At 44.7% G+C, this 19,182-nt stretch overlaps 1 protein-coding gene across 1 annotated transcript in view; it reads right to left on the bottom strand.

Annotated features, from left to right (window-relative positions):
- Positions 1 to 18,752, bottom strand: part of LOC132406148 (cAMP-specific 3',5'-cyclic phosphodiesterase 4C-like) — a 283,893-nt gene extending 265,141 nt beyond the window's left edge. Inside the window, exons 1-2 of the mRNA XM_059991408.1 lie at positions 18,744 to 18,752; positions 18,021 to 18,180 (exon numbers count right to left, since the gene is read on the bottom strand). The gene's annotated coding sequence lies outside the window, so the exon portion shown is untranslated. The remainder of the gene's footprint in view (positions 1 to 18,020; positions 18,181 to 18,743) is intronic.
- Positions 18,753 to 19,182: the final 430 nt, after the last annotated feature.

Here is a 19,182-nt window from a genome sequence, read left to right as displayed (position 1 = left end):
GTATGAAACTGCTTTGGGGTTAAAAATGATTGGGGAACACTGGAATAAATGGTCAACGAGGATCTTAAAAAGGAGAGTGACAGAGTGGCAGAGATGCTTGTGGAGGGAATTCCATAGCTTAGGGCTTTGACAGCTGTAGATCCAGTTGGTACTGGCAGAGGAATGGAAATTGAGGGAGGCTACAATTAGTGCAGAGATTTCAAAGGATGGTAGGACTGAACAGGTAGAGAGAGGTATGGAATTGACACCAAGATGGGGGTCAAAGTTGACAATGACAATGACTATCAAAGCCTGCAGCAGGATCTGGACCAGCAAGGAAAATGGACTGTAAAATGGCAGATAGAATTTAATGCTGACAAATGTGAGGTGTTGCACTTTGGGAGGATAAACCAGGATAGGAGTTTTACGGTGAAGAATAGGGTACTGAGGAGTGTGGTAGAACAGAGGGATCTGGGAATACGAATACTGATCCATAATTCCTTGAGAGTGGTGTCACAGGTTGATAGGGTTGTAAAGACAGCTTTTGGGACAGTGGCCTCCATAAATCAAAGTATTGAATACAGGAGTTGGGATCTTATGTTGAAGTTGTATAAAACATTCCTGAGGCCTAACTTGGAGTATTGTGTGCAGTTCTGGCCACCTATCTACAGGAAAGATATTAATAAGATTGAAATACTGCAGAAAGATTTACAAGTATGTTGCCAGCACTTGAGGGCTTGAATTATATGGAAAGGTTGAATAGACTGGAACTTCACCCCTTGGGGCACAGGAGAATGACGGGAGACTTGACAGAGGTATACAAAATGACGAGGGGTATAGATAGGGTAAATGTAAGCAGGTTTTTTCACTGAGATTGGCTGAAACCAGAACTAGTGGTCATGGATTAAGGGTGAAAGGTGGAATGTTTAAGGGGAAAACTCCTTCACTCAGAGGGTGGTGAGAATGTGGTCCAAGCTGTCTGCAGTGGATGCTGGTTCAAATTCAAGAATTAAGAGAAATTAGGTTAAGTATATGAATGGGAGGGCTATGAAAAACTATGCTCCAATTACGAGTTGATGGGACTCAATTTAATAGTTTGGCATGGACTAGATGGGCTGAATGGCATTTTCTGAGCTGTCGTGTCCTTGACTTGTTGAGTTAATGTAAAGGGGAGGGAAAATAAAATATTAGTTTATGTAGGATCAATGTAATGGGATGGTTGGAGGTTAGCATGGATGATGGGCAGAAGGGCCTGTTCCCATTCTCTTCTCTCTATGATTTTATGAGATAAGGGAGACGCAGGACCACGGAGAAGCTTGAAAACAAAGCTGACAGAAAGAAATTGATAAGTGGCCTTGCATGTTAATCCTTTGCCTGATTTGGGATCCTGCTGTGTAAAGGACACCGAGAGCAAATCATTGTGATGAAAACATTGAGAGACTCAACTTGTTGAAATCAATGCAAAATGGTTAAAGAAAACAAAACTGCTTCAGCTGTATAATTACGATTCTTGCCACACAATCAACCAAGTCCTGACAGTTTGCAAATTGTAAATTGCCACATCTCCATAAAGAGCTTTAGAGAACTTTAAAACCTGTCTGAAGCAAACATGACTAGGAAAATTTTCATAGCAGAAATTTTCTTAAGCACTTAAGACAGAGTAATTCCCCATGGATGGGGCAGGGATGATGATTCCATGAAAACATTTCCTTAGTACGATGGGATTATAATGCTTGTTTACAAGTTTGGTAATCATGATCAGTGAGTGCCAACATCTCTAGTCACTAAAATTGTCTTTTACCCGGATGCCCTTAAGAGGAAGCTGATCAGTACATGCACAATATTGGAAAAGGAGGTTATTCAGCTCCTCAAAGCTGTCTGCCATTCAACAATTAACCCATAGCTTAACTCCACCTGCCCAACTTGCCTTCAAATCATTTCATACCCTGATAAAACAAAATCATAGCAGTGTCAGCACTAAATTTAGCAAGCATCTATTGCTGTTTTTGGGAGACACTTTACCAGCCTTTTATGAAAAGTATTTCTGAAACTCCCTTCTGATCGGCTCTAGGCATCCTCTTTCCCCTGCCCCCTCGCTGGTAGAAAATGTTTATTTCTACCCTTTTAATACCTTTCTGAACTCAACTCATCTATCATTCCCAACCCCACTCTCATAAGTGTAGTACCCCAGTTATTTCTTCCAAATTTGCTTAGGTTGGTCACCCATCCTTCACAAGGCCATGCTGGTTTTATCCAAAGAAACAGAAAGGAGAAGAAGAATTAGATGAATAGGGAATAGTTTAGAATATTGAAGAATACTCAAAAATAAACAGTTTACAATAATTATTACAATGTCAAGAATCCCCCACATCTGTTCCACAATCTCTTTGACCCCCTACCGTCAGGCAGGAGGTACCACAGCACTAGGACAAGGACTGTTAGGGTGGGGAACAGCTTCTTCCCCAGTTTGTGTGACTACTGAACTTCCAGCTCTCGTAACATATGACACACCAGCAGCACAGTACTGTTTACTTTTAAACTTGAGTCATAAATGCACTTTATGCTAAGTGTTGATCTTCTGGAATATATTGTATCATTTGCTAGCTAATTTGTGGTAATATTACTTTATGTGTTGTATGCGAGTTGTGTGTAGTGTGTTGTGACGGATCAGGAAACGATCAATATCTGCCTTATGTACAGGCCCAAAGCTGACAAATGCTCCTCATATGTTAACACCTTCACTTCCAGAATCATCCTCATGAACCTCCTCTGGACTCTCCAATGACAACACATCCTTTCTGAGATATGGGGCCCAAAACTGCTGACAATACTCCAAGTGCAACCTGACTAGTGTCTTATAAAGGCTCAACATTATCTCCTTGTTTTTATATTCTATTCCCCTTGAAATGAATGCCAACACTACATTTGCCTTTTTTTTTTACCACAGATTCAACTTGTAAATTAACATTCTGGGAGTCTTGCACAAGGACTCCTGCACTTCTGAAGTTTGAAGCTTCTCCCCATTTAGATAATAGTCTGCACTATTGATTCTTTTACCAAAACACATTATCATACATCTCCCAACACGGTATTCCCTTTTTTGCCCATTCTTCCAATTTGTCGAAGTCCTGCTGCAATCGTATTTTCCCCTCCACCGATCTTCGATTCACCCATGAACTCTGCCACAAAGGCATCAATTCCACTATCTGAATCATTGACAAGCAATGTGAAAAGTAGCGGTCCCAATACTGACCCCTGAGGAACACCACTAGTCACCGGCAGCCAAACAGGAAAGGCTCCTTTTATTCCCACTTGCTGCCTCCTCCCTGTCAGCCATTCCGCTATTCCGCTATCCATGCCAGTATCTTTCCTGTAACGCCATAGGGGTTTATCTTGTTAAGCAGCCTCATATATGGCACCTTATCAAATGCCTTCTGAAACTTGAACTTGAATTCAAAGAATTGAATGGGTGAATTGAGAGGAACTATTCTCTCAGTTGGAGGAGTCCAGAACAATTGTAAAAATGAGGTCAGGCAGCATAGCATGGAAAGAAATTAAGGGGAAAATTATACTATTTTAAGCATGTTGCTAGAATTACGTGCTCAAATACATGGAGTTGGGATAAACTATAGTCTTCTGATTTGCAGGTGAGAGTCCTGTCCTCACAAGACAGCACTTTTAGTTGTGAACACCCTCATTTTATCACGATGACATTACTCTTTTAGTTCCTTACAACTGAACTTAAAGTGCCACATACAATCAGCTTGATAGTTCCTTGTTTGGAATTAGCTCTGCCTCTGCCTCTGTCTGGTTCGGTGGAATGCCACAGGCATACGCTGCTAAGCTAAGCCACACTTGGCTGCTGCTGATTGGAAATGGACAGTATGAATGGAGCTGAGTTTGGTCTTGAAGACCACATTCATGCACACAAGAACATGAGCATATGGGCAGATGGAGGAACATAAATCTGGGGCACAGACGAGAAACATACATTCAGTACAGTCACACGCACACACACGGACTAGCATACATGCCTGAACTCACATACCATAAAGTTTTCTCTGGACTATTGTTATGAGAAAGGAATCAAGCAGTTTCTTGCTCAAAAGTACTGAAACCCTAAAGCTGTAGTAGTTCTCTTTAGTTATGAGACCCCCCTGAGGAAGTTTAAGGCAGGGTTTCCCAGCCTCAGGTGCTTAATGGTATTGGACCATGGGATATAAGAGGTTGGAAACCCTTGGCTTAAGGGAAGGAAATGTAACAAAAAAAGTTTTCTTTCAGCTCAGTAGAGGAAGGAATGTTTGGCTTAGGAATGAGGCACATTCAAAATCAGTGTGAAACACACGGCACAGGTTAGATAAAGAGAAAACGCATTTTACACTTTCCAGGACAGGAAGAGCGCAAGCTAAAAACGGAGTAAAACTCCATCTCCACCATTCTGTCAAATGCTCCCAGGCCTGGGACAGCACAGGCTGGATGCAGAGCAACTTTCTTCTATAACCCCCAAACTATCCCAGCCTAAAATCTAAAACAACAGGTCATGCTGCAGCAGTGAGCCACTTTCTCCATTCCTGGCCTTGTTGTTCTGGAACCAGTTTGGTTGGATTACAGGAGACTTTGCCTGTCTATGGAGTAGAGACATTTGACCTGAAACGTTGAATTTGCTCATTTTAATCTGACAGACTGACATTGTTACCCGCCACTCCCCGCGGCTCCCACCTGTTCATGCTTTAACTATTGTCGAGGAGGGGGAACGTAGAAAGAAGAAAAGCTGCACAGAAATGACCCATAATGAAGTGAGGTGAATGTATCAGCCATGTCTTGTAATATCGCATCAGTGGCTGTGGGTTACTTAAACTTGTTCATTGCACTAATGACAGTTATGCAGACAGGTATTGCCAGGGCTGAGGTAGATTTGACCCTTGACCATATAGGACTTCTGGGTTACAGGGGTCAGGCAGGAAAGCAGAACTGAGGTCAAGGGTCAGACATCCCAAAAGCTTAGTAAGTGGTGAAACAGGTTCAAGGACCAAATTTCCTAACCTTTTTTGCTTTTACTTATAAGTTTCTCTCTACCTCTCTGCCCACCCCTCTCTTCTTCTCTCCCCATCCCCCACTCCCTTCCTCTCTCCTTCTCTCCCCCTCTCTCTTCCTCCCCTCTCTCCCTCCCTCTCTCTGTTCCTCTCTCCCTTTCTGCTTCTCTCCCTCTTTCTCTTGTTCACAAAGCCTCTCTAATTAGGAAGGTTTTGATGCTTTCTAATATTTCCTCTTTTTTGGTCTGCATTTCTACCTGATTAGACTCTGTTTATCTTTTGTTACAATTAAAGGAATCAGCTAAAATCAAGTTCCCTTTGTAATGAAGGCAGTCCGTAAAACGAGACATTGTGTTTCAATCTGCCAGAACTGGCTCAAGTCACCAGCCATGTACTCCGGTTAACTTTCAAGGAGATATGCAGGTTATGTTAATTCTGTGGACTGTCTTGGACTCTACCCGTGATGTGCAATAAATGATTAACCCAGTCACTGTAAAGAAATCTCTGAGGCTCACAACGCCGATTGTGGAAGGCTGTAAAGAGGGGAGATTGGGAGGGTGATTTTTGGATATCTTCAGCAAATTTGAAGGGCTTGCTTAGTAAGACATTGGCATACCAAAATGGAATTTCAAAACAGAGGCGGAGATTCAAGATTTAACCTTTCTCTGGCAAGGACAGAGACTGGAATTGCCAGCAGTGTTTGTTGAGTGTTACATTCAATTGTTACAATATCTCCATGAATAGCTGTGGGTGTAGCAAGCATAACAGTTTTCTTTAATCTGGTCAGGTTTGAATAGAAAGTTACAGTCCTTCCTAATCGCTGAGGTGACACAATCTTTACTCTCTATCTGGAGCAGCAAAACTAAAGTTACAATCTCTGTAACAGTGCATCTCACATCTCAATCCACATCCTGAATTCCAGTTCCCCTCGTCATTGATAACCTACAAATCCACAAATCATTTATTGCTTTCCAATTACTCATATCCTGTTATTCAAGCAACAGATAACCCATTCCTATTTAGTCATGCTTACGTTGTTTTACATAGTTTTATGTAAAATTTATGTACAATTTGTAAAAGTCATGTAAAATTTATTTCTAAAATATTTTACATAATTTTCCTCTTTCCCGTTACTGTCACCTTGGACAAGGTTGCCATTCCCGTCCCATTAGTAGCTTCACATTCGATCCAAAGACAGGCAATAGTACAGATATCGCATGAGACAAAAACCTATATCTTCAAAAGTGAACAGCCTGCACGTCTCCCACATACAGTCAATCATCCAATTGATTCCTGAGTGAGGAGTTACCTTTGGAGGAACGATTGAGAAGAGTATACCTATAACTAGAGTTGGAAACTACAAGAGGCAATCATATAATGTCTAGAGCACGATAGGAAGACATTCATTCTGTCCAGTCTGTACCAGCTCAGTGAAAGAACAATCCAGCTGGTCATATTCCCCTACTTCTCCCCATAGCCCTATAAATGCTTATGCAAGTTTTGTTTGAATAGTACAATTGCATCTGTCTCCAGCTCTTCCAAACGTTAACCACTCATGGTATTGTTGACCGGATTTGTTTTTAAATGTCACTCCGAGTTGTTTTGGCAATGGTTTTATTCTATGCCCTTTATTTTTGACTGCCACCCATGGGAAAGTTGCACTCTTGCATAAGCTCCTCATAAATTGAAAGTCTCCACACGCCTTCTGTTTCTTGAGGAGAACATTCAAGTCTTTACAGTCTGTTCACCTGCCAATACTGAAGCCTCTCATCTTTGGAATACTTTCTGTAAGTGCTGCAGCTTAAGTGCAGTGCCCAGAACTGGGCACCTTACATCTCTCGAGGCCTCAGTATTGTTTTTAACAGGGTAGATACAATGAAGAGAGTTTCCCCTGCTTTGGCTCTGCTTTGTAGGAATAATAACTGCTTGTGACCCACACCATTCAACCCTCTGTCCTGGTCAAGGGAAAGAAAAGTGACCAACGGACCAGTGTTCTGGGAATAGCAGATTGCCCCAGACCAGAAATGGACCAGTCCATGCCTAAATAATGGATCATATGGGTCAGTATTGTGGACATAGCCAGGAGAAAGATCTTCAGGAGAGAAACAGATCTCATTTCTTTAGAAGGCAGAGATGATCACTTTTAGGCAGCAGTGATGATGCCAGTGCTGATTCCTGGGGGGGGGGGGGGGGGGGTTGTATCTTCCTAGTTATCTTTTCTTCCCTAGGATACAGAGATAACCCAAGGATATCCATGCTCAGTCCCTCTAATCCTAGCAAAATTCATCCCAAGAAATGATGGAGGACTTTGTCTACTTCTTCCCTGGGTCAGCAGAACATCTAATCACTTGGTGCCCTGAGTAGTGACTCCCAGTTGGTCCACCAACAAAAACATCTGCTCTCATCCTTATTATACAGATCCAGGGGGAATGGGCCACCAATTTTTATTGATGCACCATAAAAAGCATCTTATCAGAAAGCATCATGGTTTGCTATGGCAACTGCTCTGCCCATGACTGCAACAATCCTCTGAGATGTTCTGGACACAGACCAGCAGATCATAGAAATCATCCCCCATGTCCATTGACTCTGTCTACATTTCTCAATATCTCAGTAAAGCAGCCAGCATAATCAAAGACCCATCCACCCACCCTAAAGATCCTCTCTCCCTGTTACATTGTATTCTGCATTCTGTTCTTCTTTGTATTACCTCAATCGCCTGGGTAATGAAATTACCCATCTGAACAGTATGCAAGGTAAGCTTTTCATTGTGACAATAATGAACCAATTCCAATTCCAAGCCATGACGGAATACCTGTTGATGGTCTTTGAGTCCACAAGCTGCTAATGAAGCTTCCACTACTTTTCAGCAAGTGGAGCAACGTTGAGGGACAAGTGCAAGAAGGTGGATCCTTGGCCTTCCTGAGGACCTTACAAACTGCAGGGTCCTCAGCGCTCTTTTCTTTCTACATTTCTGGTAAAATCTCACCCAGGTCACCAGAGAGTCCTCCTGCTCTACCTAATACTTCACAGGTCAAGCTTCAAAACAGTTTTCAGCATGGCCTCTCCAGCTGCCCAGAGCCAGCATCTGGGATGGCAGGGGCAAAGTTTATCATAAAACACATTGCAAAGTACAAGCTTCTCTAATGACTCATGCAGCTCTGACTCTAAGGTACTATAGTCTCTAGATGTTATAACCATCCCCCAATAATCTTCCTGCACACAGCCAGCTTATACAATATCCTTCACTAACCTCAGAATAAAGTTATTTCCCTCCACTCTACCACTAGCAAAAGTAAATTAAACACTCAGTTTTTCATTCTGCCTCTCTCTCGTTTCTGCTGTCACTGATAGAAGTAGGACGCTTCAACCTGTTCCTGCCTGAATGTCTCGACAGGACGAGATTCTTTAGAACAACGCAGCGGGAGTTCTCTTCAGTCCAGTAAGAGTGAGTAAAATGCACGTGGTCCATACAAACCCGTGGCATACATACTTGGCAGTACTTACAAAATTTGTTACATGCCACAATGCAGGCTGCACAGTATTTTGTGTTGCAAGGACAACGGAACAATGACCTTTGTTGGCGTAACTGCAAGTTGCTGGGTGAAAAGGAAACCTAATCCAATAATGTGCATTGAAAAATGGTACATTGTTAATACGATTTTCAAAGGTATACTGTATACTGAGCTCTGAAGTAAGGAAACTAATGAAAAATTCTGCAGTGCAAGCTGTTTTAACCGGATAATCTTCACAAGATTACAAAGCATAAAAAAGCACCCACAGGAACAAGCCCTCTGGCCCGTAATATTGTGTCTAACTAATTATGGTACCCAATTTTTTCTGCCAAATCCATTCTCTGCAAATTCATCTGCCGATCTAGGGCTTCTTAAAAGCCTCTGTTTTATCTGCCTTCACCACCAACCCTGGCAGCAAATTCCAGGTACCTGCCACTCTCTGGTAAACAACCTGCCCCACACATTTCCTTTGAACTTCCTTCCCACCCCCACATTAAATACATAACCTCTAGTATTAGCCAAATCAACCCCAGCTCTCTGCTTGCTCTATCCCCCTCAAAACCATATAAACTTTGTCAGATCTCCCCGTAGTCTCTGTGCTCCAGAGAAAACAACCCAAGTTTGTCTAACCTCTCCTTATATCACATGCTCTCTCATCCAGGCTGCATCCCATAAAACCTCTTCTGCATTCTCTCCAATGCCTGCACCTCCTTCCTATAATGGGGCACACAACAGCCTTACCAAAGTCTTGAAAAGCTGCAATATAACTTTCTGATGCCTGAACTCAATACCCTGACTAATAAAAGCAAGCAAGCTATATGCCTTCTGTACTCCCTCCGAACCTGAGAGGTCACTTTCAGGATGCTACGGGCTTAGAACCCAAGGTCCCTCTGCATGTATGCTGTTAAGAGAAATCTGTGCTTTCCCTTTACATCTTATCGCTCAGAGTGGAACACTTCACACTTGCTAAGATTAAGTTCCACTTGCTATTGCTCCTCCCATATCTCCAACTGATTCTCAACACACTGTATATTCTAGTGACATTCCACGCTATACACAGCACCACCAATCTTCGTGTCATCTGCAAACTTACAACCCACCCGTCCACATTTTCATTCAAGTCAGTTAAATACACTCAGAGTCTGTACATCTGTGCACCTGCTCGATGATACAACTACCTAATTAGTCAATCATGTGGCAGCAACTCAATGTATGAAACTATGCAGACATGGTCAAGAGGTTCAGTTTTTTGCTCAGACCAAACATCAGAATGAGGAAGATTGTGATCTGAGAGATTTTGGTTGTTGGTGACAGGCGTGGATTGTTTGAGTATCTCAGAAGCTACTTATCTCCTGGAATTTTCACTCACAACTGTCTTTAGAGTTTATAGAGAATGATACAAAGAAAAACAAAGAAATCATCCAGTGAGCAACAGTTTTATGGGCAAAAACACCCTATTGATGAGAGGCCAGAGGAAAATGGCCAGTCCGGTTCAAGTTCACAGGAAGGCAACAGTAAATCGAATTGCCAGATGTTACAACACTGGTGTGCAGAAGAGAATCTTGGAACACACGTACAAGAGGTACCTAATAAAGTGGCCAGTGAGTGTATATCTCAGTATGGACCAGTACAGAACATCACTAGTCATAGACTTCCTCCCAGGATGAGACCCATTGACCACCACCCTCTGTCTTCCATGGGCATGCCAATTCTGAATCCAAATGGCCAAGCCACTGTGGATCTTCCGCACAGGCCATTGTGAATACTGACACAAAATAATCATTTAGGACCTCACCCACAGCTCTGCCTCCAAACTCATGATCTTAGAGGGGTTCTACCCTCTACCTAGCTATCCTCCTGCACTTGAGGTATGCATAGCGAGCCTTTGGATTCTCTTTAATTCTACGGAGTCAGATGCAGCAGGAAAATGGGATAAGTTGGAGTTCGGGAAAGTGCCACAGAGGCATAGTGGTTCTGACAATGCCATGACACCTCAGGGCTTTCCAGTGTTCGGAGTGTTGTTCCAATACTGCCCGCAAGGAACTTGCATGTTTTCCCCATGACTGCATATCTTTCTTCCCCACAGTCCAAAGATGTACCAGTCAGTAGTTCTAAATTGTCCTGTGATTAGGCTAGTGCTAAATAGGTTGCTTGCTCAGTGGGGTGACTTGTTGGGCCAGAAAGGCCTATTCCTCACTGTACTTACTCAGCACTGTACCTATTCCGCACTGTACCCGTTCCTCACTGTACCCGTTCCTCACTGTACCCATTCCTCACTGTACCCATTCCTCACTGTACTTATTCCACACTGTACCCGTTCCTCACTGTACCCGTTCCGCACTGTACCCGTTCCGCACTGTACCCGTTCCACACTGTACCCGTTCCTCACTGTACCCGTTCTGCACTGTACCCGTTCCGCACTGTACCCGTTCCACATTGTACCCATTCAGCACTGTACCTGTTCCTCACTGTACCCGTTCCACACTGTACCCGTTCCGCACTGTACCCATTCCGCACTGTACCCGTTCCGCACTGTACCCATTCCACACTGTACTTATTCCTCACTGTACCCGTTCCGCACTGTACCCGTTCCGCACTGTACCCATTCCTCACTGTGCCTATTCCTCACTGTACCCGTTCCACACTGTACCCATTCCACACTGTACTTATTCCTCACTGTACCCGTTCCTCATTGTACCCGTTCCTCACTGTACCCGTTCCGCACTGTACCCGTTCCTCACTGTGCCTATTCCTCACTGTACCCATTCCTCACTGTACCCGTTCCGCACTGTACCTGTTCCACACTGTACCTATTCCTCACTGTACCCATTCCACACTGTACTTATTTGTCACTGTACCCGTTCCTCACTGTACCCGTTCCTCACTGTACCCGTTCCACACTGTACCTATTCCTCACTGTACCCGTTCCTCACTGTACCCGTTCCACACTGTACCCATTCCACACTGTACCCATTCCTCACTGTACCCATTCAGCACTGTACCCGTTCCTCACTGTACCCATTCCTCACTGTACCCATTCCACACTGTACTTATTCCTCACTATACCCGTTCCTCACTGTACCTGTTCCACACTGTACCCGTTCCTCACTGTACCGATTCTGCACTATACCCGTTCCTCACTGTACCCATTCCACACTGTACTTATTCCTCACTGTACCCGTTCCACACTGTACCCGTTCCACACTGTACCCGTTCCGCACTGTACCCATTCCACACTGTACTTATTCCTCACTGTACCCGTTCCGCACTGTACCCGTTCCTCACTGTACCCGTTCCACACTGTACCCGTTCCTCACTGTACCGATTCTGCACTATACCCGTTCCTCACTGTACCCGTTCCACACTGTACCCGTTCCACACTGTACCTATTCCTCACTGTACCCATTCCACACTGTACCCATTCCACACTGTACCTATTCCTCACTGTACCCATTCAGCACTGTACCCATTCCTCACTGTACCTATTCCACAGTGTACCCGTTCCTCAGTGTACCCATTCCACACTGTACCTATTCCTCACTGTACCCGTTCCTCACTGTACCTGGTCCACACTGTACCTGTTCCACACTGTACCCATTCCTCACTGTACCCGTTCCTCACTGTACCCATTCCTCACTGTACCCGTTCCACACTGTACTCATTCCGCAGTGTATCTCTAAATAAAATAAACAAGATAAAATTCTCATGGCCCCTTCTCACTCTTCTAATTCCTTTCTGAGTTCTTTTCTGGCTTTGTATGTTCCTCAAGCCCCTGTTCCATTTTTTCCTCCAACTATGCCTTTGATTTTCGTAGTGGAACACACCAGTCCTGTGCTCTGTGCCATCGTTTTTTTTTAAGTAACACCTATGTATTAGATGTGGACTTGCCCAAATTGAGCTTTCTTGATAACTCTCCCTCACTCCTCCCCTATACACTGGTAATTTACCCTCAACCAATTTAGTACTTTCCCACAAGATCTATTTTTTCCTCATTTACAGCTATCATCAAACTAGAAAATATGGGTTGAAGTTTCTCTTTGAAGTAGTTCGTCATCATTTGTTAAACTGGAGCCCGACATACCACATCTGTTCTCCATTCTCCTTGGGACAGTCATTGTTTGTAACTAACACAATAAGACACAGTGCAGCAATGTCCCATCTTGTATTTATTTTTCAATAATCCATCATCTTGCTCTCCATACTGAGAGGGATTTAACCCTTCAAAAGAACACCACTTATCCAGACTATTCCTTGCAGGAATGCTTCCTGTGACTCTTGATGGAAGAAAATTCTGGAAAACTATCAGAGGATGCTACTATTGGGCAAATATAAAGAAAGTAGAGGTCACTCACTCATAAGAGCCTAAAGTGTCATTCAAGCTGTTTATCGACTACAGCTTCACCTTCAATATTGTAACTCCAAGGAAACTCTTCACCAAACTCCAGATCCTGGGAGTTAATGCTTACCTCTGCAACTGGATCCTTAACTTCCTAACCAACACTCCACAATCGGTAAAGGTGGGTGGAAACACCTCCTCCATGATTATTCTAAACACTGATGTTCTATGAGGTTGCATCCTCAGCCCTCTACTCTGCTTCCTGTACACTCATGATGGTGTGGTCAGATTCTGCTCCAACTCCATTTACAGTTTTGTAAATAAAACCACCGTAGCGGGCCCTATCTCAAATAATGATGAGCTTCAGTACAGGGAGGAGATGGCAAGCTCAGAGACATGGTGCCATGACAACAAACTTTCCCTCAATGTCAACAAAGCAATAGGGTTGCCCATTGACTTCAGGAAGGAGGCAGGGTGTTTGCTCCTCGGAGTGAATATCACCAGTGGCCTGTCCTGGTCCAATCATGTAGATACCATGGCCAAGAAAGTTCACCAACACTTTTATTTTGTCAGGAGGCTAAAGAAATTTAGCATGTCCCCCAACAACCACTACCACCTTTTATCAGTGAGGTATCCTATCTGATAGCTTGGTACGGCAGCGGCTCTGCACATAACAAAAAACTGAAGGGAGTTAAAGACACAGTTCAGTATATCATGGAAACCAGCCTTCCTTCTATGGATTCTGTCTATACTTCCCGATACTCCAGTAAAGGCTGAACAAGTTAGGTCTTTCTTCTTTGGAGCACAGAAGGTTGAGGGCGGACTTTATAGAGGTATTTAAAATTATGAGGGGGATAGATAGAGTTGATGTGGATGGGCTTTTTCCATTGAAAGTAGAGGAGATTCAAACAAGAGGACATGGGTTGAGAGTTAAGGGGCAAAAGTTTAGGGGTAACACGAGGGGGAACTTCTTTACTCAGAGAGTGGTAGCTGTGTGGAACGAGCTTCCAGTAGAAGTGGTAGAGGCAGGTTCGATATGGTCATTTAATAAAATATTGGATAGGTATATGGACAGGAAAGGAATGGAAGTTTATGGGCTGAGTGCAGGTCAGTGGGTCTAGGTGAGAGTAAGCGTCGGCATGGACTAGAAGGGCCGAGATGGCCTGTTTCCGTGCTGTGATTGTTATATGGTTATAAAGCAGCCAGCATAATCAAAAACCCCACCCACCATGATACTCTCTCTTCTCCACTTGTCCATTCGGCAGAAGATAAAAAAACATGAAAGCGGACACCACCAAGTTCAAGGATAGCTTCGACCCAGCTGTTATAAGACTATTGAATGGTTTCCTAATGTCATAAGATGAACTCTTAACCTCAGAATCTATTTCATTATGATCTGATACTTTACGCATTTCCGTGTCTTATTTATATGACACTTGCCTGAACAAAAATATCGAACCAGGTCAGTTTTAAGATTTCCAATTAACACCCAAGTCCAGCAGCTCTTTTGAGTGAGTGGATTCCAGAATCCTGTCAGCCTCTGTGTGAGGCTCTTGGCTTAAGTTTGTGCTTACCTTTCCCAAGCCCCCAGAAATCAATCAATTAATCATCTCTCTCTCTCTCTCTCCCTCCCCCTCTCCCTCTCTCTCTCTCTCATCTCTCTCCCCCTCTCCCTCTCCCTCTCTCTCTCTCTCTCTGTCCAACCAAGCAATATTTTAAATCATAAATTAGATCAATACTTAATTTCCTATAATCTTAGACTGCACTACCTAAACATACAATGTAAGAACATAAAGCACAGGAAAAGGAGTTAGCTGCCTGAACCACTCAACTGGACAAAGACTAGGAAGGAGTGTTTAATGACTCTGGACCTGTACTCGATGGGGTTTAGAAGAATGGGGGGGGGGGGGGGGATCTCATTGAAACCTACAGAATATTAAATGTCCTAGATAGAGTGAGCGTGTTTCCAATAGTGGGAGAGTCTAGGATCAGAGAGCATGGCCTCAGAGTAGAATGACATCTCTTTACAAAAAAGATGAATATCAATTTCTTTAGCCGGAGGGTGGTGAATCTGCGGAATTCGTTGCCACAGATGGATGCGGAGGTGAAGTCATTGGGCATATTTAAAGCAGAGGGTGACAGGTTCTGGAGTAGTCACGGTGTCAAAGATGACAGGGAGAAGGCAGGAAAATTGTTTGCAAAGGGAAATAAATGATCAAATGGTGCAGTAGACTACATGGGCCGAGTGGTTTAGTTCTGCTCCTATGTCTTATGGTCTCACAGTCATCCGGTTCTTCGAGTCTACCAAGCTCTTCATCAAGCCATATTTGACGTTCTACTTCAACTCCATTTTCATGCCCGATGCACTTTGCCCTTGGATTACATTAATATCTAAAAATCTATCAATCTCAGTATTGAATTAACTTAACCACTGAGCCTCCATATATGGTCCTGAATTCAAGGATTCTTCAGTCTGTAGGTGAAAAAATGTCTCCTTATTTGAATTCTGAATAACCTACTCTGAGTTCTTGGATGGTGGCCCTTGGTTCTGGATTCCTCAGCCAAAGGAAACATTGTCACTGCACCCAGCCTGTTAATCCCTGTAAGAATTGTGTATTGAGATCTTCGATCAATCTTTTAAAAATTAGAGAATACTATCCCAGGCAAGAGAAAATCTGCAGATGCTGGAAATCCAAAGCAACACACACAAAGTGGTGGAGGAACTCAGCAGGCCGGGCAGCTTGTATGGAAAAGAGTACAGTCAATGTTTTGGACCGAGACCCTCGGGCAGGACTGGGGAAGAAAGATGAGGAGTATATTTAAAAGGTGGGGGGAAGAGAGAAACACAAGGTGATCAGTGAAACCAGGAGGGGGAGGGGTGAAGTAAAGAGCTGGGAGTTGTTTGGTGAAAGAGCTACAGGGCTGTGAAAGGGGAATCTAATAGGAGAGGGTAGAAGGCCATGGAAAAAGGGGGAAGGAGCATCAAATGTAGGCGATTCGCGGGCAAGGAGATAAGGTGAGCAAGGAAAGAGGGGATGGGGAAGCAGAGATGGGCACATTACCAGAAGTTCAAGATATCGATGTTTATGCCATCAGGTTTGAGGCTCACCAGACGGAATAGAAGGTGTTGTCCCTCCAACCTGAGTGTGGCCTCATCGTAACAGTAGAGGAGGCCATGGATGGACAAATTGGAATGGAAATAGGAAGTGGAATTAAAATCGGTGGCCACTGGGAGATCCAGCTTCCTCTGGCAGACAGAGTGTAGGTGATTGGCGAAGCGGTCTCCCAGTCTACATCGGGTCTCACTGCTATACAGGAGGCTACATCAAGAGCATTGGACACAGTTTATGACCCCAACAGACTCACAGGTGAAGTGTCATCTCACCTGGAAGGACTGTTTAGGGCCTTGAATGGTAGTGAAGGCGGAGGTGCAGGGACAGGTGCAGCACTTGTTCTGCTTTCAAGGATAAGTGCCAGGAGGGGAGATCAGTGGGGAGGGATGAATGGACAAGGGAGTCACGTAGGGTGTGATCCCTGTGGAAAGCAGGAAGTGGGGGGGGGGGTCAGGGAGGGAAAGGAGTGCTTGATGATACCATCCCAGTCTAATCAATTTTTGTCATGTAGCAAAATCACCATTGCTGCAACCAGAACAGCAAATCTTCACACCCTCTTTCTATGGCAATTACGTTCTTCCTTATGTAAAGATTTAAATTTTTTTACAAAAGCCTAAATGTTGTATCATTAAAGGCCCTATGCAATTCATTATGTTTTCGTCACTTTCAGATCTTCCTTGCCTTCTGTTTATACTCAGGGCCAAAACCTTAAGTTAGTAGCTCAGGCTGAGAACAGGACTGCCCAGAGGAGTCGCCTTAGCTGCCAGTGCCCCGACCGGTGGCATGCAGCTCAGATATTTTTCTTATCGCTGACCCATCTCCTGTCACTGTGTCACACTATTCAACACCACACAAAAATCCGTGTTGCAAAAGCACCTCAACTTGTCAAACCAACTCAAGGCATCTCACAGGCGCAATATCAAAGGCAATTTAAAGAGGCACATCCATGGTGTGAGCTTACACTAGGTGAAAGAGCAAAGTTTAAAGTACTGAAGAAGTTTAGTGAGGGAGCACAGAGTGAAGACATCTGGGGCACTTGAATGGCAGAAAGATGGAAATTGGGAGTTGATAACAAATGAAATGGAGTTGAGATCAGAGAGACCTCAGGAGATCTGAGAGGACTGTGAATCTGCCAAGGGTTTCAGAGATAGAGGGGAGGCTGAGGGCATGGGGTGATGCCCCTGGGGAAGGGAAGAGGGAATGTTTGTGTAATACAGATATTTTGCTAATGCCCTGATCTTTTCAAATGTCATTAGCTGCTGTGCAGACAATCTGCTCTCTCCATTGCACAGCTCGAAAATGCTAGGGGATTGCCTGAAACAGAATCGAGTTTCCGAGACCCAGTGTGGAAGTTGGGACTCAGCCTTCGTCCAGTCACCTCGCTGCAGTGAAACACAATCCTGCCCATCATCCCTTTAAATGGGCGTATCTGGCGGGCTAACACAGCACAATAAAAGTGGGAGCATCTCTCCCCATGGCTCCTCCATCAAAGGGAAACAGTCCTTTCTGGGTTTATTTCTTAAGCAGCTGACAGGTAGACAAAGACTTTCAAATTTGAACAGAAGTCAGGATCAGATTCAATCTAACACCAAACCTACCAGCCCTCTACATCAGCCCATCCTTCTCACCCTCCCTTATGTTATCCAGCTTGTCTCCAACCTCTCTTTGCTTGCCACCCGCCCCTTTCCCCTAGGTAAGAGTTCTCAGGGCCAAGAAGTTTCTCCAGAATTTCTGATTTCACCCTCAGGGGAAAGTAATTACTGCAGAATTTCTGACTAGATTGACGGGTGGTTGGTTGACAGTCTGCAGTTTCCAGGTCGACGTCCATCCCGGCAAATGCGTCCTTTAAAAACCGGCCAGCCCCCTTCAGCGCACACCCCGCAAAGGGGCTTTACTGTTCTTGCTCCTTTGCCGTGTAACGGGGGTCCGAACGGCACACTATCCCGTGGCTGGGTGAACTTCGGGCCATTAGTTGGGGGCAGCCCCCAGCGTCTGGTGACTTAAATTTAAAATTTAAAGAAAAACTTTGATGGTGTTTTCTTACCGGTCTAATCTGCTGTTACGGGATAAGTTGCCTTCGCTCACCGGGACGTGGACGAGAGCTGAATTCACTTCGCACAGGATGACTGCTTCCTGCCGCCGCTCGGCGCTGTCGACAACCCGTTGACGTTCAGTGCTAACAGCTTTCTCCCAGCGGCCAGATCCTAATGTGTGTGCACAACATATCGGAGTCTGTAAATACTCCTCAAACCCTGATGTTTATCGACAAATTAAACATGCAGGGCAGCACCGGATTAACTATTTCGGCGCACAAAGCAGCACTGATTTAAGAACGGTAGATTATCGGCAGCACAAGTCGAAGTTTTACAGAGCAAGGTGTCCAGCGAGAAAGTACCTCTGAGAACGCAAGTTCTGAGGTGACCGACGCGAGTGCCGTGAGGCGGAATTTCACTCCCAACCCCGTCAGGAAATGCGAGCTGAAGGGAGTGATCGGCGGGAGGGTTCAAGGAACCAGTCTGAGGAAAGAGAGGCGGAAGGGAGTGTCAGAGCCCGGAGTCAGGCACAGTCTCGGATGTGGATCGGAGGTGGGCAAGAGGCCAAGGGAGGCGCGGAGGTCTCGGAGGGTTGTGGGGCTAGAGAGGCGTGGGCATCTGGGGGAGGGGGTGATTACACCTCCTTTAAGTCCCCTGTCACCCAAGATTCCTTCAACCCCCCCCCCCGGCCCCTGAAAGGTTTCCCCTCCCGCACACATTCCCGTTCACTTCACCATTTCGGGGGCAGCTCAGAACACACGTGGCAGAAGGAGGCGTTGCAACACAGGTCTGAAAAAAAGTTTGCTAACGAACCTTTCTTCACCTCCAGGTATGCATACTGTAAATAGTGGTGAAAACTGAGCAGTAGTGTTCATGGATTCCTAAGACCGTTCAGAAATCCGATGGTAAAACGTTAAGTGTGTGTCTTCAGGCTCCTATAACACCTCCCTGATGGTAGTAATGAAAAGAGGTTGGTGGGGGTCCTTAATGACGCCTTCCTGAGTCGTCGCCTTTTGGGTATGTCCTAGATGGCGGGGAGACTGGTGCCCATGGTGGAGCTGGCTGGCTTTATAGCCATCTCCAGCATTCCATGTTCTGGCCTCTCCATATTAAGTGGTGATGGAACCAATTGGAATGCTCTCCACAGCGCATCTGTAGAAATGTGGTAGTCTT

Source organism: Hypanus sabinus, chromosome 16, assembly GCF_030144855.1.
Source record: "Hypanus sabinus isolate sHypSab1 chromosome 16, sHypSab1.hap1, whole genome shotgun sequence".
NCBI lineage: Eukaryota > Metazoa > Chordata > Chondrichthyes > Myliobatiformes > Dasyatidae > Hypanus > Hypanus sabinus.
This window is presented reverse-complemented; position numbering and strand designations above follow the sequence as displayed.